This window comes from Lepisosteus oculatus, chromosome 14 (genome assembly GCF_040954835.1).
Source record: "Lepisosteus oculatus isolate fLepOcu1 chromosome 14, fLepOcu1.hap2, whole genome shotgun sequence".
Lineage (NCBI taxonomy): Eukaryota > Metazoa > Chordata > Actinopteri > Semionotiformes > Lepisosteidae > Lepisosteus > Lepisosteus oculatus.
This window is the reverse complement of record NC_090709.1, coordinates 48,216,900-48,231,441: the sequence shown is the minus strand read 5'-3', so window position 1 is coordinate 48,231,441 and position 14,542 is coordinate 48,216,900. Positions and strand designations below refer to the sequence as shown.

The 14,542-nt window shown below is 39.3% G+C and overlaps 1 non-coding gene across 1 annotated transcript; it reads left to right on the top strand.

The window, feature by feature from the left end:
- The first annotated feature begins 7,562 nt into the window (after positions 1-7,562).
- trnal-aag (transfer RNA leucine (anticodon AAG)) lies at positions 7,563-7,644 on the top strand. Its single transcript has one exon. It is a non-coding gene; the product is annotated as a tRNA-Leu (tRNA).
- Positions 7,645-14,542: the final 6,898 nt, after the last annotated feature.

Genomic DNA, 14,542 nt, shown 5'->3' with positions numbered 1-14,542 from the left:
AGACACTTGTTTCTTGCCAAACAACTCCCCATAGAAATCCTCAGCTACAGAAGCTACGTCTTCCGTAGAAGTTTGCTAAACCCCCTCTCGTCCCTTCAATGCTGACATTAGTCCCCTCCCTGCAACCCTTTTCTTGAAAAAGAATCTTGTACATTTTTCACCTTCTTCAAGCTCTTTTACTTTGCTTTGAAACATGTTTTAAATATTTTCTCTAGAGATTTAAAAGCTAATTCTTTAGTTATTTAATTTCCTCACTGAAGTCCCACCACTCTTGCAATAACTTAACATACCTCTGTAATCTATTTTGTAATCCCTTTTCAACCCTTCGTATCCTAGCCTGTTTTCTCCTCCCCATCTCTATGAAGAATGTTTTTGTACGCTCCTTCACCTCCTCCCACCACTGTGCTCTTGTGCCAAACAGGTCGTACAAAGACTGCCATTCCTTATACAGTGCCTTGCGAAAGTATTCGGCCTCCTTGAACTTTTCAACCTATTGCCACATTTCAGGCTTCAAACTTAAAGATATAAATTTTTTATTTTATGTGAAGAATCACCAACAAGTGGGACACAATTGTGAAGTGGAACGAAATCTATTGGATTTTTGAAACTTTTTTAACTAATAAAAAAATGAAAAGTGGGGCGTGCAAAATTATTCGGCCCCCTTGCGTTAATACTTTGTAGAGCCACCTTTTGCTCCGATTACAGCTGCAAGTCGCTTGGGGTATGTCTCTATCAGTTTTGCACATCGAGAGACTGAAATTCTTGCCCATTCTTCCTTGCAAAACAGCTCGAGCTCAGTGAGGTTGGATGGAGAGCGTTTGTGAACAGCAGTTTTCAGCTCTTTCCACAGATTCTCGATTGGATTCAGGTCTGGACTTTGACTTGGCCATTCAAACACCTGGATACGTTTATTTGTGAACCATTCCTTTGTAGATTTTGCTGTATGTTTGGGATCATTGTCTTGTTGGAAGATAAATCTCCGTCCCAGTTTCAGGTCTTTTGCAGACTCCAACAGGTTTTCATCCAGAATGGTCCTGTATTTGGCTGCATCCATCTTCCCCTCAATTTTAACCATCTTCCCTGTCCCTGCTGAAGAAAAGCAGGCCCAAACCATGATGCTGCCACCACCATGTTTGACAGTGGGGATGGTGTGTTGAGGGTGATGAGCTGTGTTGCTTTTACGCCAAACATATCGTTTTGCATTGTGGCCAAAAAGTTCGATTTTGGTTTCATCTGACCAGAGCACCTTCTTCCACATGTTTGGGGTGTCTCCCAGGTGGCTTGTGGCAAACTTTAGACGAGACTTTTTATGGATATCTTTGAGAAATGGCTTTCTTCTTGCCACTCTTCCATAAAGGCCAGATTTGTGCAGTGTAAGACTGATTGTTGTCCTATGGACAGACTCTCCCACCTCAGCTGTAGTTCTCTGCAGTTCATCCAGAGTGATCATGGGCCTCTTGGCTGCATCTCTGATCAGTCTTCTCCTTGTCTGAGCTGAAAGTTTAGAGGGACGACCAGGTCTTGGTAGATTTGCAGTGGTCTGATACTCCTTCCATTTCAAGATGATCGCTTGCACAGTGCTCCTTGGGATGTTTGAAGCTTGGGAAATCTTTTTGTATCCAAATCCGGCTTTAAACTTCTCCACAACAGTATTACGGACCTGCCTGGTGTGTTCCTTGGTCTTCATGATGCTCTCTGCGCTTTCAACAGAACCTTGAGACTATCACAGAGCAGGTGCATTTATACAGAGACTTGATTACACACAGGTGGATTCTATTTATCACCATCAGTCATTTAGGACAACATTGGATCATTCAGAGATCCTCGCTGAACTTCTGGAGTGAGTTTGCTGCACTGAAAGTAAAGGGGCCGAATAATTTTGCACGCCCCACTTTCAATTTTTTATTTGTTAAAAAAGTTTCAAAAATCCAATAGATTTCGTTCCACTTCACAATTGTGTCCCACTTGTTGGTGATTCTTCACATAAAATAAAAAAATTATATCTTTATGTTTGAAGCCTGAAATGTGGCAAAAGGTTGAAAAGTTCAAGGGGGCCGAATACTTTCGCAAGGCACTGTATCTTTCCCTGAACCTGCTCGTCACTTCCTCATCCTCCAGAAGTGAAAAATTCAGCTTCCACACACCCTTCCCCACAGTAATGGCCTTTGGAATAGAAAGTGTACATGAGAGTAGACAATGGTCAGAGAAAAAAAAAAACAGGGGTTGTGCAAGTAAAATCACGTATCAAAACAAAATCTATGTGTGAGGCTTGGGTCCCATTAGACTTGTGCCATGTGAAACCTGCCCTCCCCTGACTATGAAGTTTGAAGGCATCTTTCAGTTTAAAATCTTTACATACCGTTTGCAATAATATTGATGATTTATCAAATTGGACCCGTCTCTCACACCTCATTCTGCCTTCTCTTTCTAAAAGGCAATTAAAATCTCTAGCTAAAACCAGTGGTTCCCATCCCAATAAATATTCTCTCAATTCATGAATTAGGACATATCTATCTGTCAAGTGGGCAACTCGGACAATAAAAACCTAAAACCTAATAAAATCCATGTAAGTCTCCCTTTCGTTCCCAATGCACATAACTGAATATAAACCAGTCAAGTTCAGGTACTTTTCTGATGTATCTGAATAGTTCTGGCGCAGCTGTTATAACAAAGATACTTACTAACTTTTTTTTCATACGAGCTCTTGCCGTTTTTAAATCGAATATTTTTTTGAATTCGCTAAAGCGCACAAAACACCAGCATCACTCATCATAAGCATCTGACCAATCACATTCCTGAATTTTAAACCCATTTAGTATTTATTTTTAACTTGTTTTATTTTTAAAAAAAAAATTACACACCAGTTTGAAGTATTCTTGCCATTTTTAGCATATTGTAAGGGGATTTTTTAAAAACATTTTATGTTTTTAAATCATATGAAACACAATCAACCCATTGTAATTTCCCATTGATAATTCTTGAGCTTTATAACTGTGTATTATTTCTTTTTAACTTTTAACTTTTTACCTTGTTTTAATATTTTTTTAAATTATTTTTGCATTTTACAGTGCTTTTTTAATATATTGTGAGCATTTTAGTGTCATTTTAAAATAGGACTATCAATGCTCCTGACTTTTAAACCTGTATTTATTCTGATATAATTCTCTCCACCTGCAGATGAGGGAGGTATTTGATTTTAACTTTGTTGATTTGGGGGGAAAATGTACATTAATTTCCTTGTACATTTCCTTCCTTGTTATCACAAGTGGGAAACCTGGCATTTTTGGATGAATTGCAATCTTTACTGCAAGGCCTTCAGACTGATACAGAAATGATGGGAGATTTAAATGAAACATTTGATAAATCAGACATGAACAGCATAACATCTAAAATGGCAGAACCCTCTTAAGTACAGAAAAAGTTCTGGCATATTCATAATAAATAACATTTATTTAATTTGAAGCATAAAATTTGCTTTAAAAAGAAAACCACAATTTGTACGATATCATATTTCAATATCAACGTTCAGATGAAGGATTTGAAGAAGCAACAGCGATAGGAAAGTACATTGATTTTGGGACAATGTTTGCATCTGAATAATCCTTGGTCCTGGAAAGAAGGGAAAAAAAGGTTTTGATTCTCAGTCTTCAGGATCCCCAAAAAAATGTGCAAATTTGTTTCCGATGTATTTTGGATAAAGATATAACTCTCATAGAAGATACATTTTATCAGTTGAATGCAGTCGATACTTTCGACTTTTTATATGATGACAGGACCTACATTTAGGGCTCAGTACTGATAACACTGCTGCTATTGATGGAGTAAAAATAAGTGATGTACTGGCAGTTTGTTTTTTTTCTGAGGCAAGAAGTCCTAGAACACCTCCTATAAAAATGTTAAGATTCAGAGTAAGAAATATTTTTCCACCTCACCTAATGCTATTGCATTAACGAGGCTGGAGTTGGCTTCTTATTCACCAGCTGCTGCTTCGCATTTCTCATTCCATTTTAAATGCTGCTGCTGTGATGTTATGTCATCTTTCGCCTGTAGATGGCTCTCTACAGTCATTTTTAAAAATACTTATCCAGATGTATTACTGTACATATCCTCAGTAAAATGGAATATGTAAGTAGAGACTGTCCAAATTGCATTTTTGTATGAAACACATTTCAGAAACACAACTCACAATAAAACAAACTGGCATGTTATACCACGAGTAAATAAGACAAAGGCAAAACGTAAATTCACTGGAACTTTCTGCATATTTTCCACGACCTTGCCTTCTGATCATAAAAAATCTCAAACTCTTGCATTTTGCAAGAAATTTTAATATAGCAGTTTTAAATGGGACATTTAGAACATGGCATATGAGAATATATGGTTAACTGAGGATGAGCAGAGGGTGATCGCACTTTCTGCTTATTGCTGTGAACCTACCTCCTGGTTATAAAAATGTCTAAAAATTCTGACACAGATGTGTGAGAGACAATGGAACTTCAGGACATTTTACTGTACCGTTTTTTAAATACGACCCTCTGAACATGGCATGAGAGAATACATTGTCAAATGGTAAATGCAATGTTTGCTATATTGCTAGGGCTCTCCCTCCTGATTTTAGAATCGTCTCATATTTCTGACATCAAGGTGTGAGACACAATATAACAGACTGTCAAAATCCTGAACTTCAGGACATTTTACGGTACCATTTTAAAAATATGACCCTCCGAGCATGGCATGTGAGAAAATGGCATGTGAGACTGCATTGGGAAAAGGTGAATGCAATTTCTGCTGAATTGCTATGGCCCTCCCTCCTGATTACAAGCTCGTCTCACAGGTCTGACACTGAGGTGTGAGACACAATGTATCAGGCACTCATAATCGTGAAGTACAAGAGATTTTACTGTAACGTTTTTTTTAATAATGACCCTCTGGCATGTGAGGACTTGTAGTCAACAATATAGCACACATTCTGCCAATTTACTTTGTCCCTCCTTCCTCGTTAGCAAAACATCTTAGTATACCGACACTAAGGTAAATGTCTCTAAATCCAGAAGTTAAGTTGTCAAAGTATATCGGAGTCAACCGATACTGATCAGGTTCTGCTGATGCTGAGCCCGCAGCCTTCACCATAAGGTCCAATTCCCCAAGCCTGCTAACCTTATATGTCCATCCCTTCTCATCAAAATTCGTATTTTCACAGGGTACCCTTCAGAAATCGCAGTATAGAATGAAAAAACTCCAATAGATATCTGCCACTGTTGGCGATTTTCCTTTAAGATAGATAGAAAATACTTTATTAATCCCGTAGGGAAATTGACAAATGATTCTCCAGAAATTTTATGGAGTGTATCACTTTCACTGAGACGGAGAAGTGTTAAGCTGTACGTGAGTCTTTGTGGTTCGGTTGTTAACCAAAAGGGTGGTGGTTTGAGACCTCCCAGGGACGCTGAGCCTTTAAATGAACACACCCTCTTCACTTCATTTCTCCATGGCCGGTCTTGTACGGCAATCAAATACAGAGCCCGTAGGGGGCAGTAAGCTCGCATATATAGCTCACTGTGTATAAAATGAAGAAGCAGAGGTTAGTTTCTCATCTGCATGTTGCAGAGCCTTACGCAACTCGTACCAACAGCTGGGGTTTGATCCCTGCACGGGCTATTAGTTGAAAGACCATTGTAAATGAGGTGTAACAGATTTATCCAGCTGGCTTTTATGTTTCATACTAAATTGCTATCTTGAAACCAAAATAATTAGAAATATGGAACACAACTGTTGTTCCCCATGAAGGAAAGCTGTTTTACACTGACGTCACTCCTTTTTATTTAATCCAGATTTTAAAAACAACTCCGACCTATCAAAGGAAAATGTTACACAAAAGTTGGAAAGCACACTCTGAATCCATCTGTATATTTGATCTCCGCAATCCGTTCAAGGCTGCCTATGTTAATCGTAAGTGTATAGATGAAACATTTAATATATTGTTCAGTTTAAATCAAAATGCTTTACTACTACAAGAGAGAAGTATAGTATGGAGGATGCGACAAATGTGTGATTTCTTGGAAGAAAACTACTTTTCTTTGCATTCGAAATTAATTCGAAACAATTGACACACAAACCCTTTGTCTTTTTTAAAGAGATTATATCTTTAAACAGACAAATGTATAAAATGTGTTTTTTTTACCTAGAGATTTTGGACAGGGGCGATGTATTACTAGTAGAGGCTGCTGACTAACTGTACTGTCTGGAGATCAGCTCCATTTGCAATAAAAAAACGTGCGTAACAAAGCTGGAGAGCAGCTGAACTTGTGCTCAGTAGTCAGTATGGTGCTGAGGGTTCAATACTGTCGTTGTTGTATTAGCACGAGCTGCACAGGCTCTGAATCAGACCATTTCAATTAGTCTGATCAGTGCAGGACAAGTTAATGTAGAATTATTGCTTTGTCTGTCTCTTGTTTGTATATAAATGGATGTCTCTGATAACTTAATGTTAGTTTTTATTTTAGTTTTACGATGTAGGTCATGCGTTGATATATGACATGTCTCATTCCTGATTCAGCTCATGTTCCATAGGAGAGAAGAGATTCCTCCTGTTTCTCGTACAACCATATCAGAACAGAAGCCCATGTCACCCAGCTCTGATTCAAGATCGAGTTGCATCTTCAACATTTTGTTTTTGTTTCTGATCATAATTTTCTTTAGTTATGATCAATATTGAACTTTTTCTAAGTAAAACAAAACGAATCAAACATGCAGGCAGATTTTTGAAAAGTATTAGGAGTTGATAGGGCGCTCCTTCGGAATAGTCGTCAGAAAATGTGAGAAAAGGAAAGTTACGTAAACTCTCACACACAGCATTAAAGACTGGAATCTGATCATAAAAAAACTAGCTGTCTCCCCGTCGGTAATCAAACCCCGGTTTCCCGCGTGACAGGCTGGGACACGAACAACTTTACTAACTAGGAGCGCTTGCTAGCTATTAGGAGGCATTTACTCTTAAATATGTTACTGTTTTGGGTTTCGACTTTAATTTCCCCGATACCAGTTTTTTACAAAAGTAAAGGCACATGGCACATGTGTGGCACATCACGTCCAAGTTTAGTGACAACTACCTCAGAGATTGTAAGCTGGCTAGTTTCAGATCACTTTTTTTAAATGTTCAAGCAAACCCGAATACCTTTGTGTAATCGTTTTTCATAAAGTGTAATTGTATTATAGCATGTGCCCTTAATGATTTTCTTGATACGTTATATGTGCTCTTGTTTGTATTGTATGTAGTTTTGTTGTTCAAATAAAACGTAAAAGACACAACTTTCCGGATGCGGCTGCTGTAAAAATAAAATGACATCAAGGGTGCTGTACGCAGAGGTCTGAAACCTGCTCCACAGAAGATCTTTATCCAGAGGTGTTAAAGAAGTCGAGATCTCGCCATGAGAGGGGAAGCATCTCAGAAAAAGCAGGTGCAGTCGGTTCCACGGTCATAACGCCACTAAGTCGGGCGACAAGAGCAAAACCCACCCGGCTTCCTCCGGGCAAGTAATGAGACAAAGAGACAGTGCACGGCGGGTAGCGTGGCCGAGCGGTCTAAGGCGCTGGACTAAGGCTCCAGTCTTTTCGGGGGCGTGGGTTCGAATCCCACTGCTGCTAGGAGTTTTTGTGTTACAACCACCAAATGGAGCAATGTGTTAAAAGCTACTTTATCAGCTTAACATCAAAGCAGGGAAAAAAAAGTGTTTCTTCTTCTCAACACAAATTATCGTTTCCACCTTCAGCAGGGAAGTTTGTCTACCAAGATCACTTTTGAGTCAGTGCAAATCACAGTGCGCCCTCAATTTTAATGTCGGTTGTGCTCCTTTTTTCTGTGAAACGTTAATGTTCTGCATTTTCAAGTCGAGTCATCCTCAGGGGTAGAGCTGATTATGTCTTTCCGCATAGCGCTCCATCAGAAATAACTTGTCTAAGTTCAAAAGAGATTGTGGGTTTCACTTCAAGCAATCACAAAGCATACCTCACATGTCAGATCTAAATGGGGAATTTGTTGGTTACGAAACTGAACGTTTTTCCATGTTCTGCTAAAGTATCCACTGGCTTGCCTTTATAAGCAGTCTTGGAAAGATAAGCTGTGCTTCATCTCAGGAAAAATCATCAGTACTGTCATTTTATTCTGTGTGTATGGCCGTTATTTAAAGTTTATAAAAATCACGAGTTCATAGACATCCAAATATCAACAGCACCTTGTAAACCTGTCATAAGAATTCCTTCAATCCAATAGTTTCACTCCAGGGAAAAGGCAGGGAAACATAGAGAATTCTTATTTAAAGACAACATCCGTATTGGATTGCATGTAAGCAGGCACCACTCAGAATTCCTAATATGATTTTGAATTCAGTTTTGCAGTGCTTTAGTGCTTTACTACTTTCAGAGAGTCCTTTATTGACCTTGCTGAAGCAGAGAAGCGACATAATCACAATTGTGACCAGTTTTTCTGCTGTTTCTGGTTAATACTGATTATTATTTTGTATTTTGATTAGTATTTTTCGTAGCGTTCTTCCTCAGCTTTTTAGTTATTTGGTGAGCAAGAACCACTGAGAACGAGTCTGAATCAATCAAGAACACATATGGTACTGCTGTCCTGTGTATTACTGCTTCATCCTAATTGAGCTTTTCAGTGTTGAAGAAGACGTTTCCAATTTCGATTGCTGGTTTCAGAGGATGTGCTACAAGATCACAGATTCATTTGAAAAGATTTGGAGATGCATTGGCTGGGATTCAAACCTGGCTCAATTGCATGAAGGCACTTATACTCAGCAACGAGAGGAAAGGAGAAGGGGCCAGAGGTAGTGTGGCTGAATGGTCTAATATGCTGGATTTTAGGCTCCACTCTCTCAGGGGCGTGGGTTTAAATCCCACTACTGCCCAATGTTTCAAGACCTTACTTCCTGTGATTTGTAATATGGTCAGTAAAAGCACTTTATGTAAGTATCTCTTATGTCAGCGCTACAAGTCACTTACTGCTCCACAGGTCCGGGGTTCAATCCCTGGCATCTTCAGGTGTTTTATATAACTGTACTCACATCGAAATCTTCTGTTGAGTGAGAACTCTTTGCTCGTGTTCATAGAGAGCCAGGTTTACCTTTTGAATCTCACCCGGGATTTCCTGAGAGATCATTCAGCGAGCGAGACCTCCCTCTGGACTCCGCACTGAGCTGAAAGCTGCACAAATTCCTCACTGTGTGTCCTGTACTGTTACAGGTGGTCCAGCGTAAATGTGCAGCACAGTGATATGAACAACTTGAACTTTTTCTGTATGTGAAGGAAAATGCAAAAGAGCATGTAAAGTATTGATCATATAAAATATCCATAGTACAACTCGAGAAAAAACTGAAGCACAAAACAGCGACTTTTGATGATTACAAGAGATTCAAGAAACACAACCGTCCGCAGATGGGTTCGGATCCTGAACGCTTAAGTCAAAAGAACAAAAGCAAAGTAAACTCACTTCATTGTCTTATAGTTTCTGTAATAAAACAATTTTTTACTTTCTTTATAATTTCTTACTGTTGATAGACGATTTATTGAATTTTAACAGAATCACAATTACAAATATTTGGGGTTAAACTGTTATTCACATACTCTAACAAAGAGAAACGTTAGTGTCTTCCAGTGTGTGAGCCAATTTCTCAAAACATTAAAAAATAAGTTATAGAAATTGAATTGTTCTACTTTTTAGGCTTGCATAGTCTTATTCATATTTCAGTTAAGCCTTTTCTTCTGTAGTAATTTCATTTGATATTAAAATTAGTCCTGATTTACAAGATGTAACAAGGGTTACATTTTAACCCTTCAATCCAATAGTTTTACTCCAAGTAAAAAGCAGCGCAATATATAGAGAGATGACATTCAAAGATTTCAACGTTATTATTGGATTGCCTGTATGCAGATATCGCTCAGAATTGCTAATATGATTTTAATTCAGTTTTTCTCTACTACTTTCAGAGTCTTTTATTGACCTTGCTGAAGCAGAGAAGTGACATAATCACAAATGCAACCAGTTGTGCAGCTGTTTCTGGTTAATAATGATTAATGCAAAAAAAAAACAGCTCCTTGCATTAAGAGTCCTCCCTCTGGATTCCTCTGAAAGCTGCGCGAATTACTCACTGCGTGTCCTGTACTGTGTAGCACAGTGACTAGAACGCCTTGAGTTTTTTTCCGTATGTGAAGGAAAATGCAAAAGAGCATGAAAAGTATCGATGGTATAAAATATCCATGGTACAACTTGAGAAAGAACTGAAGGACAAAACAATGACATTTGATGATTACAAGAGAAACACAACCGTCCGAACATGGGCTTGGATCCTGACCGCTTGCGTTAAAAGACAAAGCAAAGGATATAACCTGTAAATGTCTTCATGTCTTACAGTTTATGAAATAACACAATTTCTTACTTTCTTGATAATTTCTTACTATTGATAGATGCTTTTTTAAATTTTAACAGAATCACAATTACAAACAAATGGGGTTAAACTGTTATTCACATACTCTAACGAAGAGAAACGTTAGTGTCTTCCGGTGTGTGAGCCCATCTCTCAAAAAATAAAAAAATAAGTTCTATTAATTGAATTGTTCTATTTTTCAGGCTTGCATAGTCTTATTCATATTTCAGTTAAGCCTTTTCCTCGGTAGTAATTTCATTTGATATTAAAATTAGTCCTGATTTACAATTTTTGGACATGGTTCATCTTAAAGAATTTTGTAATAAGTTTCAGTTTAGGAAAATCGTGCCCAGAAGCTACCAAAACTGGTAATGTTCACATAATGTGTAATGCCAAAGCAGCAGTTGGGGTGGGAAACAAAAGGCATTTCTTGGTATGAATCCTTAAACTTCATAGATGGCGTTCTAGGACTTCTCGCTTCAGATAAAGCTGTCAATACATCATAGATTTCTACTCAACCAATATCAGCAGTGTTATCACTACCGAACACTAAATATAGATCCTGGCAATAATTCATGAGTTGTTTGTTAGAAAATTATTTGTTTTTTTTTAAACATATTTTCAATACCAGACAAAAAGTCGAAAGTTTCAATTTCATGCAACTGATGAAATCTCTCTTCGATGGAAGTTATAAGTACAGTACATCCAAAATACTGCGGAATCAATCAAATTTACATGTTTCTTGTGGATCCAGAAGATCATTTTGAGACTCAAAACATGCCTGTCTTTTCTTTTTTCGAGGACGAAGGAGTAGCAGCAGGAGTAGCAGTTATGGCAAGAACGTGTTTAGAGTTCAGGACTTCTCATTTCTAATGCAATACCATCGACTCGGAAAGCACCACCCGCGATAAAAGAAATTGCAGAATTGGTCTGTTCATGCTGCCTACAGGCTTTGAATTGCTGGCATTTTCTGCAAGCGTTCCTTTTTGAGGGTTCATGAAATTCCTCACATTTGAGCCAACACTAAAATATTTCATTCGGGGTCGCCTAATTCATAGTGCAAACCGAATCTACAGGGGAATGCTGTGGCACATGAAGCCGTTTGTTATTCTGTTGTGAGGTGTGAGGGGCGGAATGCAAATCGAGTTGGTGAATAGAAAATGAAACAGGAGTCACTTCTTGAGCTACGAATTCCAAAAAGTATGAAAACCTGTGCATTTTAATAGTGCAGAATACTTACAAATTGCACTGAGTTGCTTGCTTTCTTCTGCTGCTTTTATATTTCAGTCATTCACTGTAGCACTGGAACAATTCAAGAGAGCTAAAAACAGAAGCTGTCAGGAGTGGGATTTGAACCCAAGCCAGCTGGAAAGACACACGTCCTTGAGTCTGGCGCCTTAGACCACTCGGCCACCCTGACAAGCGAAAGCAAGTGGTGTGCTGAATGCACCAGTAGTTGACTAAACTGAGTTTCTTCCCTGAAATTATTTGCTTGCGAAGAGCCAAGTTGCCTTGAATGGATCTTGGAAATCAAATATACGGATGGATTGTTATTCGGTTGTGAGTTTTGAGGGGCGTATTATAAATTGAGTTGGTGAAAAGGCGCTTTTTGTTAGTCTGTCGGGAGGCTGCACAAGGTGTTTAGAGGGAGAACTTCTAAAAGGCAGGCTCTCTATGTTTAACATCAAGAAAGATTTTTTTTTTCTCAATGGAAATGCTCTTTGGCGCTTTCAGCTTTACGTAGGGAACAACGTCTGCCGAGACCACTTTTGAGCCAGTGCAAATGGTAATGTGCCACCAAGTATATTTAATATTGGCTGTGGTAGCGAGCTGCTTTTGTTTGTGAAGCTTTTACTTCTTTAAGCTGAATCATCAGCAGGTGTAGCTTATTAAATCTTTGCTCATAGCACTCCATCAGAAATACCTTGTCCATGTTCAAAAGAGATCAGGGGATTTACTTCATGCTTTCACATGGCATACCTTACACGAAAGATTTAAATGGGGAATTGATTGTGCTTCTTGATGTTGTTCCTGTGGTTGCCTTGGTTACAATGGTGAACGTTCTTCCACGTTCTGCTAGAGTATCCACTGGGTGGGCTTTATCAATTGGCTCGGATAGGTCATCAGTGCTCCGTCTCCAGAAAAATAATCAGCACTGTCTTTTTTCTGTGCGCATGACCGTCTTTTAAAACATATAAAATCACGAGTTCATTGATTTCTCCAAATAACAACAATACATTTTAACCCTTCAATCCAATAGTTTTACTCCAAGTAAAAAGCAGCGCAATATATAGAGAGATGACATTCAAAGATTTCAACGTTCTTATTGGATTGCCTGTATGCAGATATCGCTCAGAATTGCTAATATGATTTTAATTCAGTTTTTCTCTACTACTTTCAGAGTCTTTTATTGACCTTGCTGAAGCAGAGAAGTGACATAATCACAAATGCAACCAGTTGTGCAGCTGTTTCTGGTTAATAATCATTAATGCGAAAAAAAAAGCTCCTTGCATTAAGATCAAGAGCAACCAACGCGCTCGCTTCTTGAGTTGGGTATTTTCCGAGCTACTCTTCCTTAGCTGTGTAGAGGTTTGATGGGTTTACTGAGACAATTATTCATTGCAGCAGCAATCACGAGGTGATTTGTTGTGGCTTTTAGAAAATCAATTGTCAGAACAACTAACAACGCACACACATGGGTTCAATACACGAGATACAGTTATTAATATAAATTGTGCACCAAACATATACCAGTCTGCCTGGATACAAGCGGCAGACCTTACTGTGAGGGTTATCAATACACACGGTATATAATCTCGAAGAGATGCAAACACAAAGAGATACACAACAGAGAATATATGTCAATATATATCGTTCGGTTACCAAATCGCTAATCAGTGTTATTACCCACTGTTACTCTAAACTCGGAAGTAAATGCAATACTCATGAATTAAATTGATAACAAATTATGTTGAGGTACAATTGAATTCTCGAGACGCAATGTAGAACATGGGGTTTACTTATCCACTGTGTATGGATTTGGAATTTCCCGGCACGAACACCAAACCAGCTGACAGGCTCTGTTGCAGCCTCGGTTCCAGTGGTTGTCCAATGGGCATTGTCCCGGCGTCCTCTGGCTACCGACCAACCAGTCGAGGTGCAGCTCAGAGTTGGACGGGCGGAGGAATCTGACTGCGGCGCGCAGGGCAGTCGTTGCTCCGAGGGGATCTACCAGCAGTCCGGCTGGCTAGTAGAAAGTCTCTATGCACAGAGTGTGACTGCGAGTCCTCACAAGTCACTCTTTTGCCCGGGAAGAAGCTGGTTCGTTCTCGGACCAGCGCTGCTTCTGAATAAGCTATTCAGGTTGTCGACAAGGGTCCAACTGTAGGCTGCCGTTGATCAAGCGGAGCATTCACGTTGGTAGAATTCTGAGTACGTACGGGATCTTCGGTCTCGTGCTTAGAACAAAGTCCAAGTCCCAGTGCAGACAACAGCAGTTGTCACGTGATTGTTTCTGAGGATGCGCGAAAATGGCCAAGGAGAGCCCCGATCTGAGCTTGCGCTCCGTTTTTGACCAAGACACAGATGTGTGCTGATTGGTTGAGATTTTGGCGGGCATTGGAGACCCACGTGGTGTTACCACGCCCTGCCAATCCCTGATTGGTTGATCAAAGTGAGATATGAGTCACTTACTCCTGACGCTTAGGAATGCAGTCCAGATGTCCAATCGGCACTCCCTAGAAAGATAGGCGCCAATGGATGACCATTGATCATGATAGCCAGGCTTAGCTAAGTGCATCTCCGTTTGGGAGCTGTCCCTTATGAAAAGAAAACATCTTAAATCAGCCTGCATGAATACTTTCTCTGTGGTTGGACCACAGAGAGGGAGAGTGAGATGGGGCCTCATTTAGGAAAGCACAGCAACGCTTAATTCTGTCTTATTAACAAGAATTGCCGCTACAGCTGTAAACTTATTTGGCGAGCATGGACCTCTGAGAAGGAGTCTGAATCCATCAAGAAGACAGGAATTCTAATATCGCACTGCCGTCTTGTGTACAAAATATTTGTTCAGCTCTAACGTCTGTGTGCATTGACAAGGCATCTCAAAAGGA